Here is a 24,017-nt window from a genome sequence, read left to right as displayed (position 1 = left end):
ATTATAGAATAAAATCAGTGATGCCCAGCAATGCCACCCACCAGTGTATTCAGTGCCACCCATCAGTGCCCACCTATCAGTGACCATAAGTACCCATCAGTGCTGCCTATGAGTTCCCATCAGTGCTGCCTATAAGTGCCACCTCATCGATGCCCATCAGTGCAGCCATTTCGGTGCCCGTCATTGAAGAAAAGGTACTTATTTATAAAACATTGAGAGAAACAAAGAAAATTTCCAAATTTTCTGCCTTTTTTTATTTGTTGTGCAAAAAATTCATCGCAGAAATACCACTAAAAGAAAGCTCTATTTGTGGGAAGAAAATGATAAAAAAAAAGCTGAAAATTGGCCTGGGACAGGAAGGTGTATAAGTGCCTGGTATTGAAGTGATTAAATGTGAGTGTGGTGGATCCATATCTCCAATACTAGAAAACCATATGGCTTGAATGATAGGATGGACATAAATCTCTTTTTAACATAATTACATTGTTTTGTTATAGTCGCTGGAGTAATGGCAGAACATGTTTTATTTGTTCATGCATGATGTGTCCTTCATATGCTTGCTGTGTCTCTTCCCCCTTTTCTCCATGTGTTTTTAATCGATTAAATTATTTCTAACCAAGATGCACCTGCCCTTTGTGATCAGTTTTTAAATCAAATATGTATGCTATGATGAAGGCTTCATAGCCAAAACGCGTCAGAATATAGCCTGTACCCGTGTATCCATGTAACAAATAAAAGTACTTTTATTCAAGAGCAGAAAAAAGACTTCCATCCTGCCACTCTGCCCCATAGCCCAGACATATGAAGAATACGGGGAGATTGTTGTCACATGTACCGTTCATCCAGTACTTGCCAGATATTCCTGCAGCCCCTATAACATGGGTCTTCAAACTACGACCCTCCAGTTGTTCAGGAACTACAATTCCCATCATGCCTAGTCATGTCTGTGAATGTCAGTGTGTTACAATGCCTCATGGGATGTGTAGTTCTACAACAGCTGGAGGGCCGTAGTTTGAGGATCTATGCCCTATAATGTTGCTGTAGGCCTCTTGGAAGCCTCCCTGGCCAGTTTTCTTCTCGTCTTTTCATAAATTTTGGAGGGATGTCCAGCTCTTGATAATGTCACTATTGTGCCATATTTTCTCCACTTGATGAGGACTGTCTTCACCGTGTTCAGGGCCGGCGCTAGCGCAAGGCAACATAGGCACTTGCCTTACAGCGCCAGCGCCGGCCCTGGGAACAGGGTGGAAAATTGACTGGGTCACCACCGCCGCCGGGACAGTCGCCCGCCCGTAGAGAGTCGTCCGCCCGGAGATGCGCCTGCGGGCGGCATCTAAAGGAGGGCTCGGTCTCAGAGTAACCCCCTCCCGCGGTGCTGACCTGCGTGCAGTGAGTCAGTGTGTGAGTCGGGTACGCGGCGGCGCCTATGCTAGCGACACCCACTCTTCAATGACGCTCCAAACAAACCAAACCTCCTGGTAAGTAAGTATTACTCCCTGTTTTTTTTAAAGAGGCGATGGGAGATAGCGGTATTGATGTCCGGGGGGGGGAGCTTTGCTTATTTAGAGACATTTTCCACATTTCGAAAATTGAACTCAAGCCAAGATGCTTCAGGCATGCTCCGGCCTTTTTCACCCATTTTACTCACTCCAAATCATTACCTTAGACCAGTACAGTAATCACCAAACTGTGGCCCATTGCTTTCCTTTATTCATCCCTTGGGACACTATTCCTCCAACTGACAGCAACAATAAAGCACCATTCTTTCACTCGGATACCAACAATGGGGCACTATTCCTCCCACTCATCTAAATGAGGGAACAATATTCCTACCACTGACACCAACAATGGAGCACTAGCTCCTCCTATTGATACCAATGATAGGGCACCATTCCTACTACTAATACCAATGATGGGGCACTATTCCTCCCACTAATACCAATGATGGAGAACTATTTCTCCCACTGACACCAATGATAGGGCACTATTCTTCCCACTAATACCAATGATGGAGAACTATTTCTCCCACTGACACCAATGATAGGGTACTATTCTTCCCAGTAATACCAATGATGGGGCACTATTCCTTTCACGGACACCAATGGAATTGCACCTAAGTAGTACAGAGATTCTTTCTAAAATTGCCCCATGCTGAGTTGCATTGTTGTGAATGGTCATTATTGAAAACAATGGGCCAAATCCTCAAAAATCCTGCCTAACTTAACTTTTCCCATTTAAGTTACACTGACTTAAAATTTCTACCTAAGTGCCCGATCCACAAAGCACTTACCTAGAAATTTCAGGCCGTGTAACTTAAATGTCTCCGGCGCAAGGCGGTCCTCTTCTGCAGGGGGCGATGACAATTTAAATGAGGCGCGCTCCCGCGCCGGCCGTACTGCGCATGCTCGTGACGTCATTTTCCCGACGGGCAGCGCGCGAAATTACGTTACGTCGGGCTTTGTGGATTGCGACGGGACAATAAAGTTGCGTCGGGTAAAAAAAAAGTTACGCGCCGGGAAAAAAAATTCAAAATTTTAAAAAAAACGCGGCGATCGAAAAAAAGATCTGTTTTTACAAGGTGTTACTAGTTTACACTTTGTAAAAGCAGAACTAATTTTACGTATGCAAACGTAAACTTACGTAGAAAACACAAAGCTGAAAAGCTTTGTGGATCTCCGTAAGTCCTCATTTGTATACGCAAAGCGGCATTTAGACACGAAATGCCCCCAGCGGCGGATGCGGTACTGCATTCTAAGATCCGACAGTGTAAGTCTCTTACAGATGTCGGATCTTCTGCCTATCTTTGGAAAACTGATTCTGAGGATCATTTCCAAAGATAGGCACAGGGATACGCAGGCTGAACAGCAGTTCCGCCTGCGTATCCCTTTTGAGGATTTGGCCCAATGTTTTTTCAATTGTTATACCTTTCAGTGCATCTGAATGGATCCTTGCTCTTGTTCTGGTGACAATTTTTTAGTGGACTCGCCTTTGTGTATACAGACAATTTCTGATCTAGGCAATTGTGTGCCAGACTACACAAATGTTTCAATAATTGCTATGCTGCTCAAAGCCACAGCCATGCCCTTATTTCTGATATTTACCTTGTTTTGCATTACATAGGAGCATGGAATAAAATCATCTATCATTGTTGTAATAGAGATGAGCTGATTTCCTGTGAACAGGATTGGTTGGGATTCATCAATTCTGGGGAAAGTTAGCTCAGTTTTTAGAAAACAAAGGTAATGGTGGATGTATGGGTGGTATCCCGACAGTTTAGCCTCAGGTGACTAAGCTTAACCAGTTAAACCGCTATTTCATGCTCAGATTATAGAACAGACTAGTTCTATACATATTTGTGGTTACCGGGGAATGTGTTTAAAGTCCATCTAGATATGTTTCGCAGGAATGGGTGATGCCTTCTAGTTTTATATTCATCCTCATACATAACAAGTTTATGTGTTTCCCAATGCAGGCTGTGTTTCTGACAGTATGGTTCAGTATTTCAGAGCGTCTCTTTAGGCACAGTGATTTAACCACTTCATTACTGGGCACTTAAACCCCCTTCGTGCCCAGACCAATTTTCAGCTTTCAGCGCTGACGCATTTTGAATGACAATTGCGCGGTCATACAACACTGTACCCAAATTATATTTTTATCATTTTTTACCACAAATAGAGCTTTCTTTTGGTGGTATTTGATCACCTCTGCGATTTTTATTTTTTGCGCTATAAACATAAAAAAACAGAAAATTTTGAAAAAAAAAACACAATATTTTTTACTTTTTGTTATAATAATATCCCAACTTTTTTTAAAAAAATAACAATTTCCCTCGGTTTAGGCCGATACGTATTCTACATATTTTTGTTAAAAAAAAAAAAAGCAATAAGCGTATATTGATTGGTTTGCACAAAAGTTATAGCGCCTACAAAATAGGGGATAGATTTATGATTTTTATTACTAGTAATGGCGGCGATTTGCGTTTTTTTTTTTTTTTTTTTTTTTTCAGGCCTGCGATATTGCGGCAGACGTATCGGACACTTTTGACACAATTTTGGGACCATTCACATTTATACAGTGATCAGTGCTATAAAAATGCACTAATTACTGTATAAATGTGACTGGCAGTGAAGGGGTTAACACTAGGGGATGAGGAAGGGGTTAAATGTATTCCCTGGGTGTGATTCTTACTGTGTGGAGGGAGGGGACTGACTGGGGGAGGTGACCGATGCTGTGTCCCTATGTAAAGGGACACAGATCGGTCTCCTCTCTCCCTGACAGGACGTGGAGCTCTGTGTTTACACACAGAGCTCCACGTCCTGCTGTGTCACCGACGATCGCGAGTGTCACACGCATCGGCTCCCGAGCGATGTGCCGGGCACGTTGTTTCCCCGCTGCGCGCCCCCAGCGGCGCGCACGGGGAATGACAACAATAGGATGTCCAAAGACATCCACTCGACACTTGAGAGCCGCGCTGTGGATGTCTTTCGTCCATAGCGTGGATCCCAAGTGGTTAAGCTGAAGTTGGTCACCAATGACAAAATGTTAAAGTGGTCCTCAAAGCCTAAAGCCTCGTACACACAGTACGATTGCTGGAAGGGGATTGTCTGTTGACAGGCTGTTGTCCAAAATTCTTACCGTTAGTACGCTCCCTTTGACAATTGTTGTCTGATTTTCGGGCCAACAAATGTTGGATGGCAGGCTAGTAAATTTTCGGCAGACAACGGCTCCACGTCTGATTTTCGTATGGTTAGTACACAAATCCGTAACACAAAAGTCGAAACTACAAACACGCATGCTCGAAATCAGTGCTCACCAAACACAAAATTAAATTGGCAGAAGGGGCCCAAAGTGTGGCGCTCAAGAGCTGAAATTCTTTGTAGTACGTCACTACGTTTGTGTTTGTGGCACGACAATTGTGTAACGTTGGTATGCAAGACAAGATACTGGCACATGCCCTTTTGACAAAAATCTGGCGTCTCGGTTGTCCCAACAATCGTACCGTGTGTACGAGGCTTAAGCGTCCTTTCGCACAGGCTTTCTGATCAGGTCCACCTGTCAGTTTTTATGGCTGACCTGATCGGAAACTTCATCCAAGTCTTTGGGTGTACATCCATTTACATCTGCCTACCTCTGTTCAGGTCTGCCAGCAATGATCTCTGCATCAGCAGAGGACTGCCCTGGGCCACGGAAGAGACAAAGTGAAGAAATCCAAGAGTGTCACGGACTGAAGACATTTGAAAAAGTTAAATACAGTATGTAAAAAAGAAAATATACTGGTCACTGGTTCATTTTAAAGGGTTACATTTGCCGCAGGCTAGCCAGTTCTAAACCAACAGGACATATTTAATTTTGATGATCCTGTGTTCTCTGTACAGTAATAACTTGGTTTGTGAGCATAATTCATTCCAGAAGCTTGCTTGTAATCCAAAGCACTCTTATATCAAAGCAGTTTTCCCATAAGAAATAATGGAAACTCAGATAATTCGTTCCATAACCATTTATTCAATAATTATTCATATTAATACTGTACAGTACTGTCAGTTTTAATGTAAAACAAAAATAATTACTCTCACAATGCTAGAGTCTGGAGCTCATCCACTTAACCAATTAAGGACCTTGCCTGTTTTTCAGACTCAGAGGCCCAGATTCAAGAAGCAATTGCGCCTGTGTAACCATAGGTTACACGGCACAATTGCTTACTTGCTCCGGCGTAGCGAATGCTCCTGATTCAGGAACATCGCTACGCCGACTGCAGCCTAAAATCTGCGTGGCCTAAGGCTCTTAAGCCACGCCGATTTTAGGCTGCATTCTAGCGATGACCGCTAGGGGGCGCTCCCATTGTGATCTGTGTATAGTATGCAAATTGCATACTAACACCGATTCACAACGTTGCGCGAGCCCTGCGTACACAAATTACGTAGTTTGCGTACGTCGGGTTTCGCGCAACGTTACACATCCTAATAGCAGGCGCAGCCAATGCTATAGGATACCCACGTTCCCGCGTCGCGAGATTTAAAATCGACGTCGTTTGCATAAGTGATTCGTGAATGGCGCTGGACGCCATTCACGTTCACTCTGAAGCAAATGACGTCCTTGCGACGTCATTTCCTGCAATGCACGTCGGGAAAGTTTCCCGACTGAGCATGCGCTCTACGCTCGGCGCGGGAGCGCGCCTAATTTAAATGATTCCCTCCCCCGGCGGGATCATTTACATTGCACGCGCTTACGCCGGGCAATTTTGCCGGCGCACCCTCGCAATTTACGGAGCTACTGCTCCGTGAATCGAGGGCAGCGCAAAATATTTGCGGGGGCGCAGGGCAAAATCGTTGCCCTGTGCCTCCGCAAATAAAGCGCAAATGTACCTGAATCTGGGCCAGTATTTACAAGATTAAAACAGTTTTTTTTTTTGCTAGAAAATTACTTAGAAAAAAAATATATATAATGTTTGGGGGTTCTAACACCCTAAAGAATAAAATGGTGGTCATTGCAATACTTTTTGTCACAACGTATTTGCGCAGCGGTCTTACAAGCGCACTTTTTTGGGAAAAAATGTACTTTTTTGAACTAAAAAAAATAAGACAACAGTAAAGTTAGCCCAATTGTTTTTTTTATATAGTAAAAGATAATGTTACGCCAAGTAAAATGATACCCAACATGTCACGCTTCAAAATAGCGCCCGCTTGTGGAATGGCGTTAAACTTTTACCATTAAAATCTCCATAGGCGACGTTTAAAAAAATTCTATAGGTTGTATCTTTTGAGTTACAGAGAAGGTCTAGGGCTAGAATTATTGCTCTTGCTCTAATGATAGAGGCGATACCTCACTTGTGCTGTCTGAACACTGTTTTCATATGCGGGCGCTACTCCGGTATGCGTTCGCTTTTGCGGGACAGGGCGCTTTACAAAAAAAGATGTTTTGTTTTCTTATTTATTTTAATTTTATTTTATACATTTTTACATTTCTCTCGGTTGTGGCAGCAGCTGCTGCCGTTACCGAGCTATCCATTTTTAAAATACCGACGTATATATACGTGAGCGGGTCCTTAAAGGAGTTGTAAAGGAAAATGTTTTTTCACCTTAATGCAATCTATGCATTAAGGTGAAAAAACATCTGACACTGCCGCCCGAGCCCCCCTTATACTTGCCTGACCCCCCCCCCCGCGTGGTCCCACGATCCTCTTCGCCACTCAGCCTGGCTGCTGATTGGCTAGAGCTGATGGATTGAGAGCAGCGCACCCATTGGCTGGCGCTGCTGTCAATCACATCCAGTGATGCAGCGCGCCAAGGGGCGGGGCCAAAAGATACAGTGAGCGGCTATGGCCGCTTGCTGTATCATGGGAGCGCGCCCGCAATTAGTGACCACCATGCGAGCTCTCGCATGACTGTGGTGACTAATTGCGGGGAGGATCAGAGACAGCCGCCGAGGGACCCCAGAAGACATGGATCGGGGGCACTCTGTGCAAAACGAACTGCACAGTGGAGGTAAGTATGACATGTTTGTTATTTAAAAAAAAAAAAAAATTCCTTTAGTAACGCTTTAAGCCGCTGTGTATATTACAGTAAAGCCGCTGGTGTACAGTATACAGCGCTATATGTGGCCAGAAGGTTGGGGGCGATGGTGGCTCCCAGTGCTTCCTGGAGAACTTGGAGACACTTGAACTATTGACATCACTTCCGGTTGCTCCGAACGCACTTTACACCCGCCCCACCCAGCTGGGAGCGTCTCTGATACACATAGCGGCTTTACATGGTTGAACACCAGACTTCTTAACATTGTGAGTGTAATTCTTTTATTTTTACAGTAAAACTAACACCGCGCTCGTATAGCAAGACAATTATGTTTCTAGTCTTTCAAAATGCTTGTATACTGCGTTACTTGTAAACCAAGGTATTACTGTACTTGACTTAATTAAATCGTTTTTTTTTTTTTTTTGCAGTAAACAAAATTGCAGTTTGTCATAAGAGGAACAAAAACTAATTGGGGAATGGATTGTGCATTTAAAATTGAATTGAGCGTGCAGATTTGTCATGGTTGTTTTTCTTATTGACCTTTCACTGCAAACATCACTTAACGTCATCCTTCAATGAATGGATGACTTGTTGTGCTCCATTAGGAAGGTGTGGTGGAGAATGGAGATGACACCTGTTACCTTACTACAGGTTCTGCACTTCCCGTACTGGATTTTCAGGAAAATGTTACCTGTGTGTTTGCTTACACTCCAACGTCTAGGTTAGAATTGTATGCATGTAAAACAAATCTTATAAAGGTTACATATTTTCACTGCTTGGGAATTTATTAGTGGTTGTAAACTGCAATTTTCGAGCTGTAAAACATAAAAAGTCCATAACTGATAATGGGACTAGGACAGATATTCAGCTGTAAATACAAACATACCTAGACGTTGTAAAACACCTATGTGTTTGTATCCTTTCAGTACAGAGGATACATTGCAGACTGTATACAGGCCAACACTTTGCAACTGTTAGGCCCTGTACACACCATTAGAGAGATTACCCTTAAAACATAAGTTCACCTTTGGGAACATGTTTAATGTACCACCTGATTTTAGGGTGGAGCATGTAATGCCGCGTACACACGATCAGTCCATCCGATGAGAACGGACTGATGGACCGTTTTCATCGGTTAACCGATGAAGCCGACTGATGGTCCGTCGCGCCTACACACCATCGATTAAATAACCGATCGTGTCAGAACGCAGTGACGTAAAACATAACGACGCGCTGAAAAAAATGAAGTTCAATGCTTCCAAGCATGCGTCGACTTGATTCTGAGCATGCGTGGATTTTTAACCGATGGTTGTGCCTACTAACGATCGTTTTTTTTCCCATCGGTTAGGAATCCATCGGTTAAATTTAAAGCAAGTTTGCTTTTTTTTAACCGATGGTTAAATAACCTATGGGGCCCACACACGATCGGTTTTGACCGATGAAAACAGTCCATCAGACCGTTGTCCTCTGTTTAACCTATCGTGTGTACGAGGCCTAACATGTTCCTAGTGCTTAAGTTGAAAGCAGCGTGGCCATGTGAGGCTCCGCCCCCACACCCGCACCATTCATATATACAGTTTAGTGTATGAATGAACTACAAGTCCGGACATCATTAGCGGCTGCCGGTTTGTAGTTTGCGATAAACTACCACAGCACTGTGGTGGTTCACAGAGTCTTCCTGTCAGCGAGTATCAGTTTGCCCATAAAGGATGTACAAGTAGGCAAATACACCGACAGTGTGCAGGAGACCTGCATGGCATCAGCGATCTCCTGATCATGGGTGCAATGCTTTAAGGGCTCCTACTACAAAAAAAATAAGAAATGCACATTTTTTTTTATCTGCAAAAAGATGTGCATTTATAATTTTTTGTACAAAGATTAACTCATCCTTCAATGTCTAAACGGTGTGTACAGGATAGAAAATGATGGACAATTACCTGAAATGGGACAAAGATGGTAAAAAAAAAAAAGACAGGGGTTTTTTACCCTTCCCTACTGTAAAATGAAAAAGCACTGACTTTAGATGTACACTAAAGTTGATGTATAATTCAATTATATTTTACTTTTAAAACTGAACACCAAACAAATTAAATCCTCCATAAGGGCTTGTTTATGTCTAGAGGATTGTGAAACGCAGTTTTATTTACGCAGTCACCTATTCTTACAGGCTCCTCTGGGCTGCTAGACGGGTCCTTATAGCCTCTGCTGCCCTGTGGTCTAAGGACCTTTGACATCAACACCACCAATGCAGAGCCCATAGCCTTGCACTCGATATGAGGATGCCGAAAGGACTATCCAATGCCAAAGAAGAGCGTTGTCTACCACTGAGCAGAGGGTCAGGAAAATGACTGTGCTTTTCACATCCCGTAGATAAAGGGGGCCCAATCAGCTCTCTGATGTGGCTCGCCACCTCCTTCTCTGAGATAGTGGGTTGGCAAGTACAGATCAGGGGTTGCCGACCCGCCATCCCAGAGCATCAGTGTTGCGGAGGGAGCCAGCGTTAGAGGAAGCAATCGGCTACGGAGGGAGCAGGAGCCGAATAACCTGATGCTTCCTCTATTAGGCTGGCTCCTGTCCCAGGTGGAGCGATACCAAATGCAATCTGGGATAGGCGCAGCCAATCAGTGTGAAAGCAGCCTAATAGGAGGACTCAGAACAGGAAGGGCTTGGTTACATTCATGGTTTGGGGAGTAGTAAAAGCCCATAGTTCCACTTGGCCCACTACCAGTTACCAAATCACTAAGTCGCCCTCACTCAAAAGTTGCCCTAGACTAATGGGGCAGTTAAAAGGAAAAAGTATGGCCAAAGCTATTTTTGCCCTACTTCTCCTATGGATCACAGGAGTGATCTGTGACCTGTTTTCAGCCTGCTGCCGGCTGCTGTCGCTCAGGCGGTTCAGGTTCTAAATTGATCCACCCAGGTGCCTGGACTGACAGCTGGCTCAGCCTCTCAGCGAGCCACTGGGAGACCGAGCCAGCCACTCCCATCTCTCCCCAGCCCAGCAGTTCAGCGAGCGCTGGAGGGGCAGAACACAGAGCCGGTGACTGACAGTCACCAGCTCTCTGCTCAGTGTGGAGGTGAGAACTGAGCTATCAGTGGTGTTTGATCTCTCAATTCTCAGTGTAGAGCCGGCGGGGGACCGATGCTGCATCCACTTAGGTAAGTATAAATGATTCCCCCAACCCCATACTTCTGTTGCAGTGCAGGTGCAGCCCAACTGGAAGGGAGGATTTAATTTCTCAGTTCAGATTTCAATAGAGTAGGTAAGGGTTAAAAACCTGTCAGTCAATTGTATACAGTCTTTGTACTGTTTGTGAGATTTCCCTTTGTTTCCTATCCTGGAAAAACAATAGGAAGATCCGGAAAAGCTCTACAGAGAGGAGCAATTCGCTCCTATACAGTCATCACCAAAGCAGGTGTTTGCATTGAAAGATTTTCCCTCACCTCTCACCACAAGGAAAAAAATAAAATAAAAATTGACATAGTGGAGACACAAACAGCAATAAAAACCTAACAGAGGTTCTAATTATTCCCTAAGCTTATTTTTTATTAATTCCTGACAGGTATGAATTCGCATTTATTATATACACACACACACACAAGATAGATAGATAGATAGATAGATAGATAGATAGATAGATAGATAGATAGATAGATAGATATATTAAAAAAAAAACACACACACAGTTGTGCTCATAAGTTTACATACCCTGGCAGAATTTATGATTTCTTGGCCATTTTTCAGAGAATATGAATAACACACAAACTTTTTCTTTCACGCATGGTTAGTGTTTGGCTGAAGCCATTTATTATCAATCAACTGTGTTTACTCTTTTGAAAAAGTAACAACAGAAACTACCCAAATGACCCTGATCAAAAGTTTACATAACCTGGTGATTTTGGCCTCATAACATGCACACAAGTTGACACAAATGTGTTTGAATGGCTATTAAAAGGTAACCATCCTCACCTGTGATCTGTTTGTTTGTAATTAGTGTGTGTATAAAAGGTCAATGAGTTTCTGGACTCCTGACAGACCCTTGCATCTTTCATCCAGTGCTGCACTGACGTTTCTAGATTCTGAGTCAAAGGATCTGCATGAAAAGGTAGTTGAACTGTATAAAACAGGAAAGGGATATAAAAAGATATCCAAGCAATTGAGAATGCCAGTAGGCAGTGTTCAAACTATAATAAAGAAGTGGAAAATGAGGAGTTCTGTTGAAACCAAACCACCGTCAGGTAGACGGAAAATTGTTCGGGATGCAAAAAAAAATAAAAAATAAATAACTTCAGGTGAAATACAGGACCCTCTGAAAACATGTGGTGTGGCTGTTTCCAGATGCACAATAAGGAGGCACTTGAAGAAAGATGGGCTGCATGGTCGAGTCGCCAGAAGAAAGCCATTACTACACAAATGTCACAAAGTATCCCTCATCCACAAATACCACAAAAGACTTCAAGCTGTCATTGATGTCAAAGGGGGCAATACACGGTATTAACCACTTGAGACCTGCGCTGTAGACGAAAGACTTCCACAGTGCGGCTCTTAATTGCCAGGTGGACGTCCTTTTATTTGCGCGTGCCGCTGGGGGCGCGCAGCGGGCAAAAACTGTGCCCGGCACATCACTGAGTTGCCGATGCGCGTGTGACAGCAGGGACATGGAGCTCTGTGTGTAAACACAGAGCTCCACATCCTGTCAGGGAGAGAGGAGACCGATGCTGTGTCCCTTGTACACAAATGTCACAAAGTATCCCACTTCCGATATGCCAAACAGCACAGAGACAAGCCTCAAACCTTCTGGCACAAAGTCATTTGGAGTGATGAGAACTTTTTGGCCACAACCATAAATGCTACATTTAGAGACGAGTCAAGGGTTATGATGAAAGGTACACCATTCCTACTGTGAAACATGGAGGTGGATCACTGATGTTTTGGGGATGTGTGAGCTACAAAGACACAGGAAATTTGGTCAAAGTTGATGGCAAGATGAATGCAGTATATTATCAAAAAATACTGGAGGAACATTTGCATTCATCAACCAGGAAGCTGCGCATGAGACGTACTTGGACATTCCAACAAGACAATGATCCAAAACACAAGGCCAAGTGGACCTGTCATTGGCTACAGCAGAATAAAGTGAAGGTTATTGAGTGGCCATCTCAGTCTCCTGACCTCAATATCATTGAGCCACTCTGGGAGATCTCAAACGTGCAATTCATGCAAGACAGCCCAAGAATTTACAGGAACTGGAGGCTTTTTGCCAAGAGGAATGGGCAGCTTTACCATCTGAGAAGATAAAGCGCCTCATCCACAAATACCACAAAAGACTTCAAGCTGTCATTGATGTCAAAGGGGGCAATACACGGTATTAACCACTTGAGACCTGCGCTGTAGACGAAAGACTTCCACAGTGCGGCTCTTAATTGCCGGGTGGACGTCCTTTTATTTGCGCGTGCCGCTGGGGGCGCGCAGCGGGCAAAAACTGTGCCCGGCACATCACTGAGTTGCCGATGCGCGTGTGACAGCAGGGACATGGAGCTCTGTGTGTAAACACAGAGCTCCACATCCTGTCAGGGAGAGAGGAGACCGATGCTGTGTCCCTTGTACATAGGGACACAGATCGGTCACCTCCCCCAGTCAGTCCCCTCCACACACAGTAAGAATCACACCCAGGGAATACATTTAACCCCTTCCTCGCCCCCTAGTGTTAACCCCCCTCCCTGCCAGTCACATTTATACAGTAATCAGTGCATTTTTATAGCACTGATCGCTGTATGAACGTGAATGGTCCCAAAATAGTGTCAAAAGTGTCCGATATGTCCGCCGCAATATCGCAGGCCTGGGAAAAAAATAAATAAATAAATAATAACGCAGATCGCCGCCATTACTAGTAAAAAAAAAAAAAAAAAAAAAATCATAAATCTATCCCCTATTTTGTAGGCGCTATAACTTTTGCGCAAACCAATCAATATACGCTTATTGCGATTTTTTTTTTAAATAAATAAAATTAGGATATTATTATTATACCAAAAAGTAAAAAAAACAATTTTTTTTTCAATTTTTTTTTATTTTTTGGTTTATAGCGCAAAAAAAAAATTAAAATCACAGAGATGATCAAATACCACCAAAAGAAACCTCTATTTGTGGGTAAAAAACAATAAAAAACATAATTTGGGCACAGTGTTGTATGACCACGCAATTGTCATTCAAAATGCGTCAGCACTGAAAGCTGAAAATTGGTCTGGGCAGGAAGTGAGTTTAAGTGCCCTGTAATGAAGTGGTTAAAGGGGTTGTAAAGGTTTGTTTTTTACTTTCCTTTTCCTTCGATTTCCCTTCTAAATGTTTTTTTCTTTGTCTGAATTTCTCACTTCCTGTTTCTCCTCAGTAAGCTTCACACCAATATCCGAGCGGTGGAAAGTCAGCCAGAACAGCTTACTTTACAGCTTACTGAGGAGGAACAGGAATGAGAAATTCAGACGAAGAAAACAAAAGAAAAAAAACATATAGGGCCAGATCCACAAAGAGTTACGTTGGCGTATCTATTGATACGCCGCGTAAGTTCTACGATGCGCCATTGTATCTTTGTTTTGTATCCACAAAACAAAATACGCCTGAATGTGGTCTAGATCCTACCGACGTACGTCTTAGTACGCTGGTCGGATCTTAGGTGCATATTTACGCTGGCCGCTAGGTGGAGCTTCCATTTATTTCCGCGTAGAGTATGCAAATTAGCTAGATACGCCGATTCTCAATCGTACGTCCGCCCGGCACAATTTTTTAACGTCGTTTACGTAAGGCTTTTTTAGGCGTAACGTTACCCCTGGCTCTATGAGGCGTACGCAATGTTAAGTATGGACGTCGGGACAGCGTCAAATTTTCCGTCGTTTACGTTGTTGCGTAAATCGTTCGCGAATAGGGCTTTGCGTAAGTTACGTTCACGTCGAAAGCATTGACTATTTGCGACGTGATTTCGCAAAAAACGTCAATTACGCGGGGTCATACTTGATTATCATACAACACGCCCACTCCAAGCCTACTTTGAATTACGCTGCCTTACGCCGGCAGATTTACGTTACGCCGGCCCGCATATGGGAGCAAGTTCTTTGTGGATACCCTAAGAGCCACTCTGATTTACGGCGGCGTAGCACATATGAGATGCGCTACGCCCGCCTAAATATACGCCTGTTTTTGTGGATCTGGCCCATAGAAGGGAAATCGTAGGAAAAAGGTAAGTGAACCAACAATGCACTAGCTTAAAGGAACCTATTTAGAAAATAAAAAACAAACCTTTACAACCCCTTTAAGTAAACTGGGGTAGGTAAACTTTTGATCAGGGTCATTTGGGTAGTTTCTGTTGTGAGTATGATATATATAAAAAAAAAGTGTAACACAGTTGATTGATAATAAATGGCTTCAGCCAAACACTAACCATGAGTGAAAGAAAAGTTTTTGCGTTATTCATATTCTCTGAAAAATGGCCAAGAAATCTGAAATTCTGCCAGGGTATGTAAACTTATGTGCACAACTATATATATATACACATACATACACTGCCCAGTTTTCAGCCTGTGCAAGTTTTCTAAGGCCGGAATCACACTTGTGCGGTGCGAATTTCAGCTCTCTTATCTCTGCAGAGAGATAAGAGAAGTGTTCAGCAGATCCATTGCGTTTTAGCTGCGAATTTGGAGACCTGGGAGAGGGGAGGGGGAGGGGGGGAAGTGTATTGAGCTGAATGATAGAAATACTGAAGAGAAATGAACACATCTGCGATTCAGCTGCGTACCCATAGAAGATAATGGGCCTGAATTCGCACCTGAGTCGCACAGCAAGGCCTAAAAAACGCACACGGTTTTCAGGCAATGCGCAGTGCGAATGCATCGCACATATGTGAACCAGCCTCATTGAAAACAATGTATTTTGAAATGTTCTGCGAATTGGATGCGGTTTAAGCCGCACTCAATTCGCATAGGTGTGAACTCGGCCTAAATGTCCCTTCTGGAAAATGCTCCCGTTTTCCTTATAGGAACACAACATTCTTTTTAGAGGCACAAACTGGTGTGAAACAGAACTGCAGTAAGTTAGTGAAATAAAGTTCTCAGAAAATTCTCATTCACAGATATTTAGATAACTGCAATAATGCTCTTGGTTTCGGGACAAATGATTCTGCAATCACATTACACAACGCCAAATTACTTTTTGTTTAGTCATGAATATTCATAGATTTTGCAACAAATTCGGATGGCTGCAGCATTCCATAATCATGGGATGCAAGTCACTGAAGTCCACGTTGTTACAGAATAATTTACAGAAGATCACTACCGTAATACTAGAATGATTATCATGATTACCAGATCATTTGTTTTACAGCAAAAGGACAGAGAAGATCTAAAGTTGGTCATACATTACTGCAGTAGAAGACAACGATTACAAATTCATGATGAGAAAGTGTTAAGAAATGCGTAGCTAGAACACTTACTATATATATAAAACTTGCATGCCTTGTTTCACATAGCAACACATAAAAACACAAAACAATCACTACGTCATAAAACTTCAACTTCCCTCCTGACAACATGTCATAGGACTGAAGTGTCATGGCTTGCAACATGTTCATCATGGTCAGTATACAGCCAGGGCTGCTGAATGGTTGATGATGCAACACTATTAACATTACACAACTTTGGTACAATTTGAAAGAAATGTGTGCAAATTATATATATATATATATATATATATATATATATATATATATATATATATATATATATACACACACAATTACATTTTACACATATACACACACACACACAATTACATTTTACACATATACACACACACACAGCGGGTAAAAAGTATTTTACATTTGAGAGCAGTCCCCTTCCTCTCACAATGGAGTATTTAAAGCAGTTTTAAATCCAAAAGCAAACATTTATTATATTGCAGCTTACCAATTCTTAGATGTGGTGGCTGCATTTTTTTTTAAGCTTTCTTTCTTCTATCGTCATCTTGTAATCCAATTAGCAAGTCTGTTTTTCAAAAGCTCAAGCTCTTCAGCAGAATGTACCAGTTTACATGGATGAGACAAACCATTTAAAAACTAAAAGGGGTGCTTTAATTGATCAGCTTTCATCTATTCACATAAAACCTTTGGGCCAGATCCACAACGAGCGGGCGCAACGTAACTTTTGTGATTTAAGTTACACCGCCGCAAATTGCCCAAGTTAGTGCCCGATCCACAAAGCACTTACCTGGAAATTTGCAGCGGTGTAACTTAAATCCGTCCGGTGCAAGGCGGGCCAATTCAAATGGGGCGAGTCCCATTTAAATTAGGCGCGCTCCCGCGCCGGACGTACTGCGCATGCTCCCGACGCTATTTTCCCGACGTGCTTTGCGTTACGTTGCGCCGAGTTTTGTGAATTACAAAGGGTAAAAAACAGATGCGGCGGGAAAAAAAAAATGTAAAAAGAAATTTGACAGCGACGCGGGAAAGAAGGGTCTACTTTTACATGGTGTACTAAGTTTACACTTTGTAAAAGCAGCCCTAATTTTGCGACGGCAAACTAACACTTACGGCGACTTAACGAAGGGAAAAGGCTTTGTGGATCTCCGTAAGTGCTAATTTGCATACCCGACGCTGGATTACGACGAGAAATGCCCCCAGCGGCGGCCGAGGTATTGCATCCCAAGATCCGACAGTGTAAAAGTATTACACCTGTCGGATCTTCTGCCTATCTATGCGTAACTGATTCTGTGGATCAGTTCCATAGATAGAAACAGGGATACGACGGCGTATCCCTTTTGTGGATCTGGCCCTTTATCCCTAAAAGGAAAAACATGGTTTGCTGTAACGGATTATAAAGTGTGAGCTGGAGTTTGGCTTCAATTTGTTAGCATATTTAGATATACTAATACGTTTAACACAACCGCCCTCCCTGACTGACAATGCTGCTGTCTGCTGTGCCCCCTGTGCTCATTCATCCAGAGTGGTGTCTTCATAATACACTAGGTGTGTTACTGGCCAGATCACCAGGTGGAAAAAAAAAGGGGGGGGGGGGAAGCCTAAGAAAATAAAACTGACTGCAGCCACAATATCTAATAACTAGTAAGCTGTAATATACTACATTGCTGGTTTGGGGTTTAATACCGCTTTAATGAACAAAGGATTTCAAGAAAGAGAAGCTGGCAGCAGAATCAAGGTTGGAGGGGTTTTAACGTGATTCTTGAATCGTTCTTTTTAAATTAATTGACATTAACCCTTCTCTTTATGTATATTGAGGATGATACTATATTTAAGCACAAAAAAAAAAAAAAATATATAAAAAAAAAATCAAAGTACCTTTTTTCATAATTGATATATAGATGTCATGTGACCCAGCTCCTTCCCAGCCAATCTGCAGGGAAACAAATCCTCCTAATTACTGTACCACAACAGACAGCCTAATGCCCTGTACACACGATCGGTTCGTCTGATGAAAACCGATGGATTTTTTCATCAGATATCCGATGAAGCCGACTTTCATCGGTCTTGCCTACACACCATCGGTTAAAAATCTGATCCTGTCCAACACGGTGACATAAAACACAACCATGTGCAGAGAAAAAATGAAGTTCAACGCTTCCGAGCATGCGTCGACTTGATTCTGAGCATGCGTGGATTTTTGACCGATGGATTTCCCCACAGATGATTGTTTTTTTCTATCGCCTTTTTAACCATACGAAAATTTTAAAACAGGTTCTATTTTTTTTCACCGATGGGCAAAAAAAAAAAAAAATGATGGGGCCCACACACGATCGGTTCTTCCGATGAAAACGGTCCATTTTCATCAGACGAAACGATCTTGCGTACAGGGCATGACAGACACAAATAAACCTCAGCACAAAGGATTATTTTCTTTCAACCACTTCAGCTCCGGAAAGTTCACCCCCCTTCCCGACCAGGCCATTATTCGTGATACGATACTTTGTCGCTTTAACTGACAATTGCGTAGTTATGCAACGCTGTACCCAAATAAAAATTGGTGATATTTGATCACCTGTTTTTATTTTTTGCGCTACAAACAAAAAAGACAGACAATTGAAAAAAAAAAAATGTTTTACTTTCTGCTATAAAAAAAAAATAATTCAAAAAGGTAAAGAATATCCTCATCAATTTAGGTCAATATGTATTCCGCTACATGTTTTTGGTAAAAAAAAATCCCAATAAGCGTATATTGATTGGTTTGCGCAAAAGTCAGACTATGGGATACTATTATGGACTTACAGCCAGGAATAAAGCCCCCGTTTGTCAACCCTGCTGTACGGGAAGACTGTTACTGAGCTGCAGGAAGTATCAATTGACTACAAGGGCAGTGGTCAGCACACTAGTCATAGTCCACTAAAAAAGACAAGTGTCTGCTGTGATGGCAGATGGGACTGCCATCACAGATCACGATTTTAAAATGTGACAAATTGGTGGATTCAGAAAGAAGTAGGCCGGCGTATCAGTAGATTTTCATTTTCAGGCGTAAAGTTATTCCATCAAATAGCTGGACTAGTAATGTTAAGTATGGCCGTCATTCCTGCGTCAAAATTTAAAAATTTTACGTAGTTTGCGTAAGTCGTCCGTGAATAGGGCTGGACGTAATTTACGTCCACGTCGAAACCAATACGTCCTTGCGGCGTACTTTGCCGCAATGCACACTGGGATATGTACACAGACGGCGCATGCCAGGTCACCCCCCATTAACATAAAACACGCCCCCTCAGCCCAATTTGAATTAGGCACGCTTACGCCGGCCACATTTACGCTACGCCGCCGTAATTTAGGAGGCAAGTACTTTGTGAATACAGTACTTGCCTATCTAACTTAAGGCGGCGTAGCGTAAATACGATACGCTACGCCGCCTTAAAGATGCGGCGGTCTTTCTGAATCCACCTAAAAGGCTGCAGGGAGAAGAACCCCCAGACCGCTGTTACAGTACAAGTGCATTCCATACTAATTTATAGCCCTATACAGAAGGGTCCATCCTCTATGTATAGAATAGGGCTGGAGGACATGTACCATCTCAGAATAAAGAATAGAGCTGGACGTTTTCTGACCTGTCACATATGAGATTTATAGAGACACTGGGACAGGACGGGAGACAATGCGCCGACTCCAGTGAGACCAGCTCCATTCTTCATGACCTACTTCAGCCTCACTAAGGTGAATCAGCATTTCTATGTACCTACAGCTTACTAGAATAATTGCCTACATGATGCCACCTCCTGGGCTCAGCCCACACAAGATCCTATACTGTCATGCCAGGTGATCATAGCCATATTATTACTGAAAGATAAATGAGATAACCACGATTCAGTTATTGTCCCTGGCTGTTACAATGCAGTGAGCAGAGAGCCAATCAGCTCTGGTCCTATAGAGCGTGCAGGTGAGTTGTCGCTGCTTGTACACGTGTGACAGGTGTATTCACCAACACAATACAATCCTTCCACTTCCGGAGTCCACGCAGCTCGTCTTAGTAACTCCTTCACTGCCAAACAGGAGGAGCACAGACTCCCTTCCAGTGGTAGAGATTGTACAGCGAGTGGCCCCTAGCCAGTGTATTTGGATATGCAAGGCAGTGAAAACAAACATTTATGTTTTGCTTCTTTCTGGAAAGAGTGTTTATATTTTGAATTGGATATTATGCATGGTATACTTTTTGCAAACAACTCATGTGATAGAAGCAGATATGGAAGCAGATATGGAAAATAACGCTTCCTCCAGGTATGGTGTATACTGTACATACCTGGGCTGATTTACTACAGGAGCAGAGCATGTTCACTATAAAGTGAATTATCACTTCACAAGGGAACTTTCTCTTACCCTAATGAATGTAATGGAAATTCACTTTGCAAAACACAGAGCCGTCTTTAATATTGATTGGACCCTGGGCAAAACTTTTTTGCAATTTCCCTCTCCACCTGCTCTGAGACATACAATAAATAGCAGCTAGACTTAAAATCAGTTTACTGTATCAGATCAGGCAGCAATTGCGATTGGTTGCCAGAGGTTACAGCATATCATTACTGCTTACTGATTAGTTGCTAGAGGTTACAGCACATGATTCCTGCTTGTTCATTGATTGCTAGAGATTACTGTACAGTAATACTGCTCACCGATTGGTTGCTAGAGTTGACAGCACATCAACTCCTCACTGCAGGGGGGCATGATATACATATGAATGCTGCCTTTATTTACATATCAATGCTGCCAGCCGCGGCTATTTGCATATGAATGTCGCCGACTATTTACATATGAATGCTGGTTATTTACATGTAAAACACAGGGTCTGCAGGTACATCATCTGTACACAACAATAGGACAGAGCTGGGCAGCATTAGTACCAGCACTTCACATTGAGATAGCGGGACACAGCACAGGACTAAAACGTCAAGGGACAACGGAATTTAAACTAGTATAGTTGTCAAGTATGAGGCAGCTGCTTTGGGCCCCACAACAATGACAGGACCCAGGGCAGCTTCCCCTTTTGCCCTGTCTTAAAGACGGCCCTGGCAAAGAAAATGAAAAGAAAATAAATGAATCTGGCACATCTTTGGATAATTTAAGTCAGCACAGACTCACCTTATTCACTAAGTTAAGTGAAAATTCATTAGAATACAAATAGAGGGGAAATCGGATGATGGGGACAGTGGTAAATCTGGTTCCTCCCCCATCTAAATTTGTCCCACCCCTTCCTTCTAAAATGGTTATTTAGTGTCTCTGGTGGCTGGGCAGGGAGTGCATGGAGCACTTAGGCGGCATTTTTCAGGTTCCGGCACAAGTCCCTCATCCCGCTCCTGGCTCTCTCGATGTGATCAGACTGTGATCACATCACATCAGGAGAGCCAGGAGCAGGATGGGAAACCTCAGCTGTGTGCTGCAACCCCACAGACACCTCCCATATTCCTTCTCCAGAAAGAACTCCCTGCCGGGGGAAAGAGTAAGCCCGACCACATCGATCCCTGACACCGATGTTCACACCAGGGTCCTCAGATGACTCTGGGGGAGAACTCCGATCGTTGTGATCTCTCATTGGAATCATTGTACCCTGTGTAGCATTTTGCACTGATCATTGTACTTTGTGCTGTATTCTTCATGTCTATGTGTTTCGTGTAGTACTCTGGACTGTGATCATGGGAACAGAGCCATTGGGTCACTTCTGCCTGGGGTTAGTACTGCCACCCTGAAAAATGCCACTCGCGGTAGATACGCCCCTAGCTGGGGAAACTAGTTCTTGTGATAACCAGAAATTCCTTCAAGATGGAGGGATCATTTTCACTTCCTGTCCTCGCTTTGGGATAGGAAGTGAAGGAAAATTTCCAATGGGATACAGATGGCAAAAAAAAGGCTTTACTTATCATAAAGGAATTGCTTTCTTGTGGGCGAGAATTGATGAGCTCAGGTGGGTTTGGACATAGGTCCAACCTACCTGAGCTATCCCGCCAGTCATAAGTGGTGGAGGCATTCATCATCTTGCAGCTGCATGTATACAAGTAGCATGTATATGTTCCGCTGCAGGTTGGGGAAAACCTCTGATGCTTATGACTGGCTGTGTGCAGTGGCAGCTTCCAGGCGGGATAGTTCAGGAGGGTTTGGACTCATGATCAAACATACCCAAGCTCACCCCTGCTAGATCGAAATTCACATGTGCGACAGTGCGAGCCCACCAGGAAGCTGCCACCTGTATAGGCCAATTATCTGTAGCCGGGGCATTCTGCACCCACATATATACATGCCTTTTGTATACCTTCAGATGTGCGTCAGGGAATGTTGTAACAGTAGATGATTGGCTTGGCTTCCTGATGGGATCACATACGAGGGGGGGGGGGTCAGATCCCAACCAAAACTCATCACTACTAGCGAGGCAATGGTGTCTGTTTGGTCTGGCCAGGATGACTGTGACTCTCTAGGGAAAGGGAAGCAGGGCCAGGGACAAGGAGTGGCAGCCCTGGGTGCAATGGTTTACTGCAGGGATGTTGGCACCCCTAACCCTAAGGGGAGAGGGGGGGCGCAGTTTGGCACGTTTGCCCTGGATGGCCTTGTGCCGGTACTGAAGCGAAGTGGTCAATTAATGATCCAGTCGCTGTCAAGCAGTGTTGCCAACCGTCCGTATTTTTATGGACAGTTCGTAAAAACGGGCACTTTTTTCCCCCGTTCGTAAATGTCCGTGGTTGCGGAAATGTGCCAGTAAAAATAGCCGAGATCGGTTCGGCTTGGAACTGCACATGGAGATTGGAGGCAGGGGGTGATGGTGGCTGCGGTGGCACCGCAGAGGGGGATAAAGGCAGGGGGAGATTGGAGGCAGGGGGTGTTGGTGGCACCGCGGAGGGGGATGGTGGCACCACAGAGGGTGGGGGGTGGAGACAAGGGTTGTTGGTGGCAGGGGGCCTGGGGGAGATTGGAGGCAGGGGGAGATTGTGGCACTGCAGAGGGGGGTGGAGGCAGGGGGTGATGTGACTAAATAATTTTCCCTTATTATATCGAAAATAACAAAAATATGTTTTTTTACCTTAATATCTACCTTAAATCACACTGCTATTTGCCTAGCGTACTTGTTTGTAGCCTAAATACTGAAATTTGCACCTAAAAATGTTATTTAGTAACTTTTGTGAAATGTCAGTAAAAACGTGGCTGCGCCAGTAAATTTTTGGTGTCGTGCCAGTAAATTTTAATTTGGTAGGTTGGCAACACTGCTGTCAAGTGGTCACCAATGAAAGGATCTTTCACCTGATCTATCATTTGGAGAACAATAGATAGCAAGGCTGACACTGCCAATCACCTTCTGAAAAATACCTGCAAAGCCCCTGATGAATAGAAATAAAGTGCAGAACCTTTCTTGTTTTGCATCCCCTGTGGCCCCTGGAGTGTGGGGCCCCTGCAGCTTCCCATTATAATGTACTCTGCACTCTTCCTGGAGGAGTTGAACGGACTTTCCATGTGTCCTATACCCGGAGTCCATCCATCCGTCCCCAGTGTAGATGACATAGGAGTCTCCCAGTCCAGGGGACACAGAATAGTGACAAGTCATCCACAATGAGGATTAGTATTGGGGTCTATGGAGAGAACACGGGGGGCGGGCCGGGCGGCTCTTACCTGTGTCCAGGTGACAGGTGCGCGATAAGCTCCTCCGATCCGGACAGACTCAGGATCTGCGCTCAGCCTGACAGACACACCCGGACTGGAGTCACGGAGCCGGAGTGTGAGCCAGGAAAACCCGGACAGCGGATCACAGCAGGATCCCAGGGATGGGAAGGCAGGACTGCTCTGATCGATGCACTCCTTTGAGGCTCTACTACGCAAGTACTCATAGACGATGGCAGATGTGTTGGAAGCATTGAGAGGCAAATCGCTGGGTCTGATTATAAACAACATACAGAGTGTGTAGGTATTATGCATGGATCAGCCACACACCTATCTATATGACCAATAATAGTAAATCAAAGATCCTCCATTCTATCGATTTAGTGAGGGAAGTTGATCAGTTGTG

The 24,017-nt window shown here is 43.7% G+C and overlaps 1 protein-coding gene across 1 annotated transcript in view; it reads right to left on the bottom strand.

Annotated features, from left to right (window-relative positions):
• LOC120913732 (synaptotagmin-like protein 2) overlaps positions 1 to 23,737 on the bottom strand; it is a 118,370-nt gene extending 94,633 nt beyond the window's left edge. Inside the window, exon 1 of the mRNA XM_040323912.1 lies at positions 23,624 to 23,737. The gene's annotated coding sequence lies outside the window, so the exon portion shown is untranslated. The remainder of the gene's footprint in view (positions 1 to 23,623) is intronic.
• Positions 23,738 to 24,017: the final 280 nt, after the last annotated feature.

Source organism: Rana temporaria, chromosome 9 (assembly GCF_905171775.1).
Source record: "Rana temporaria chromosome 9, aRanTem1.1, whole genome shotgun sequence".
NCBI lineage: Eukaryota > Metazoa > Chordata > Amphibia > Anura > Ranidae > Rana > Rana temporaria.
Note: the sequence above shows the minus strand (reverse complement) of the source record. Positions and strands in the feature narration are given on the sequence as shown.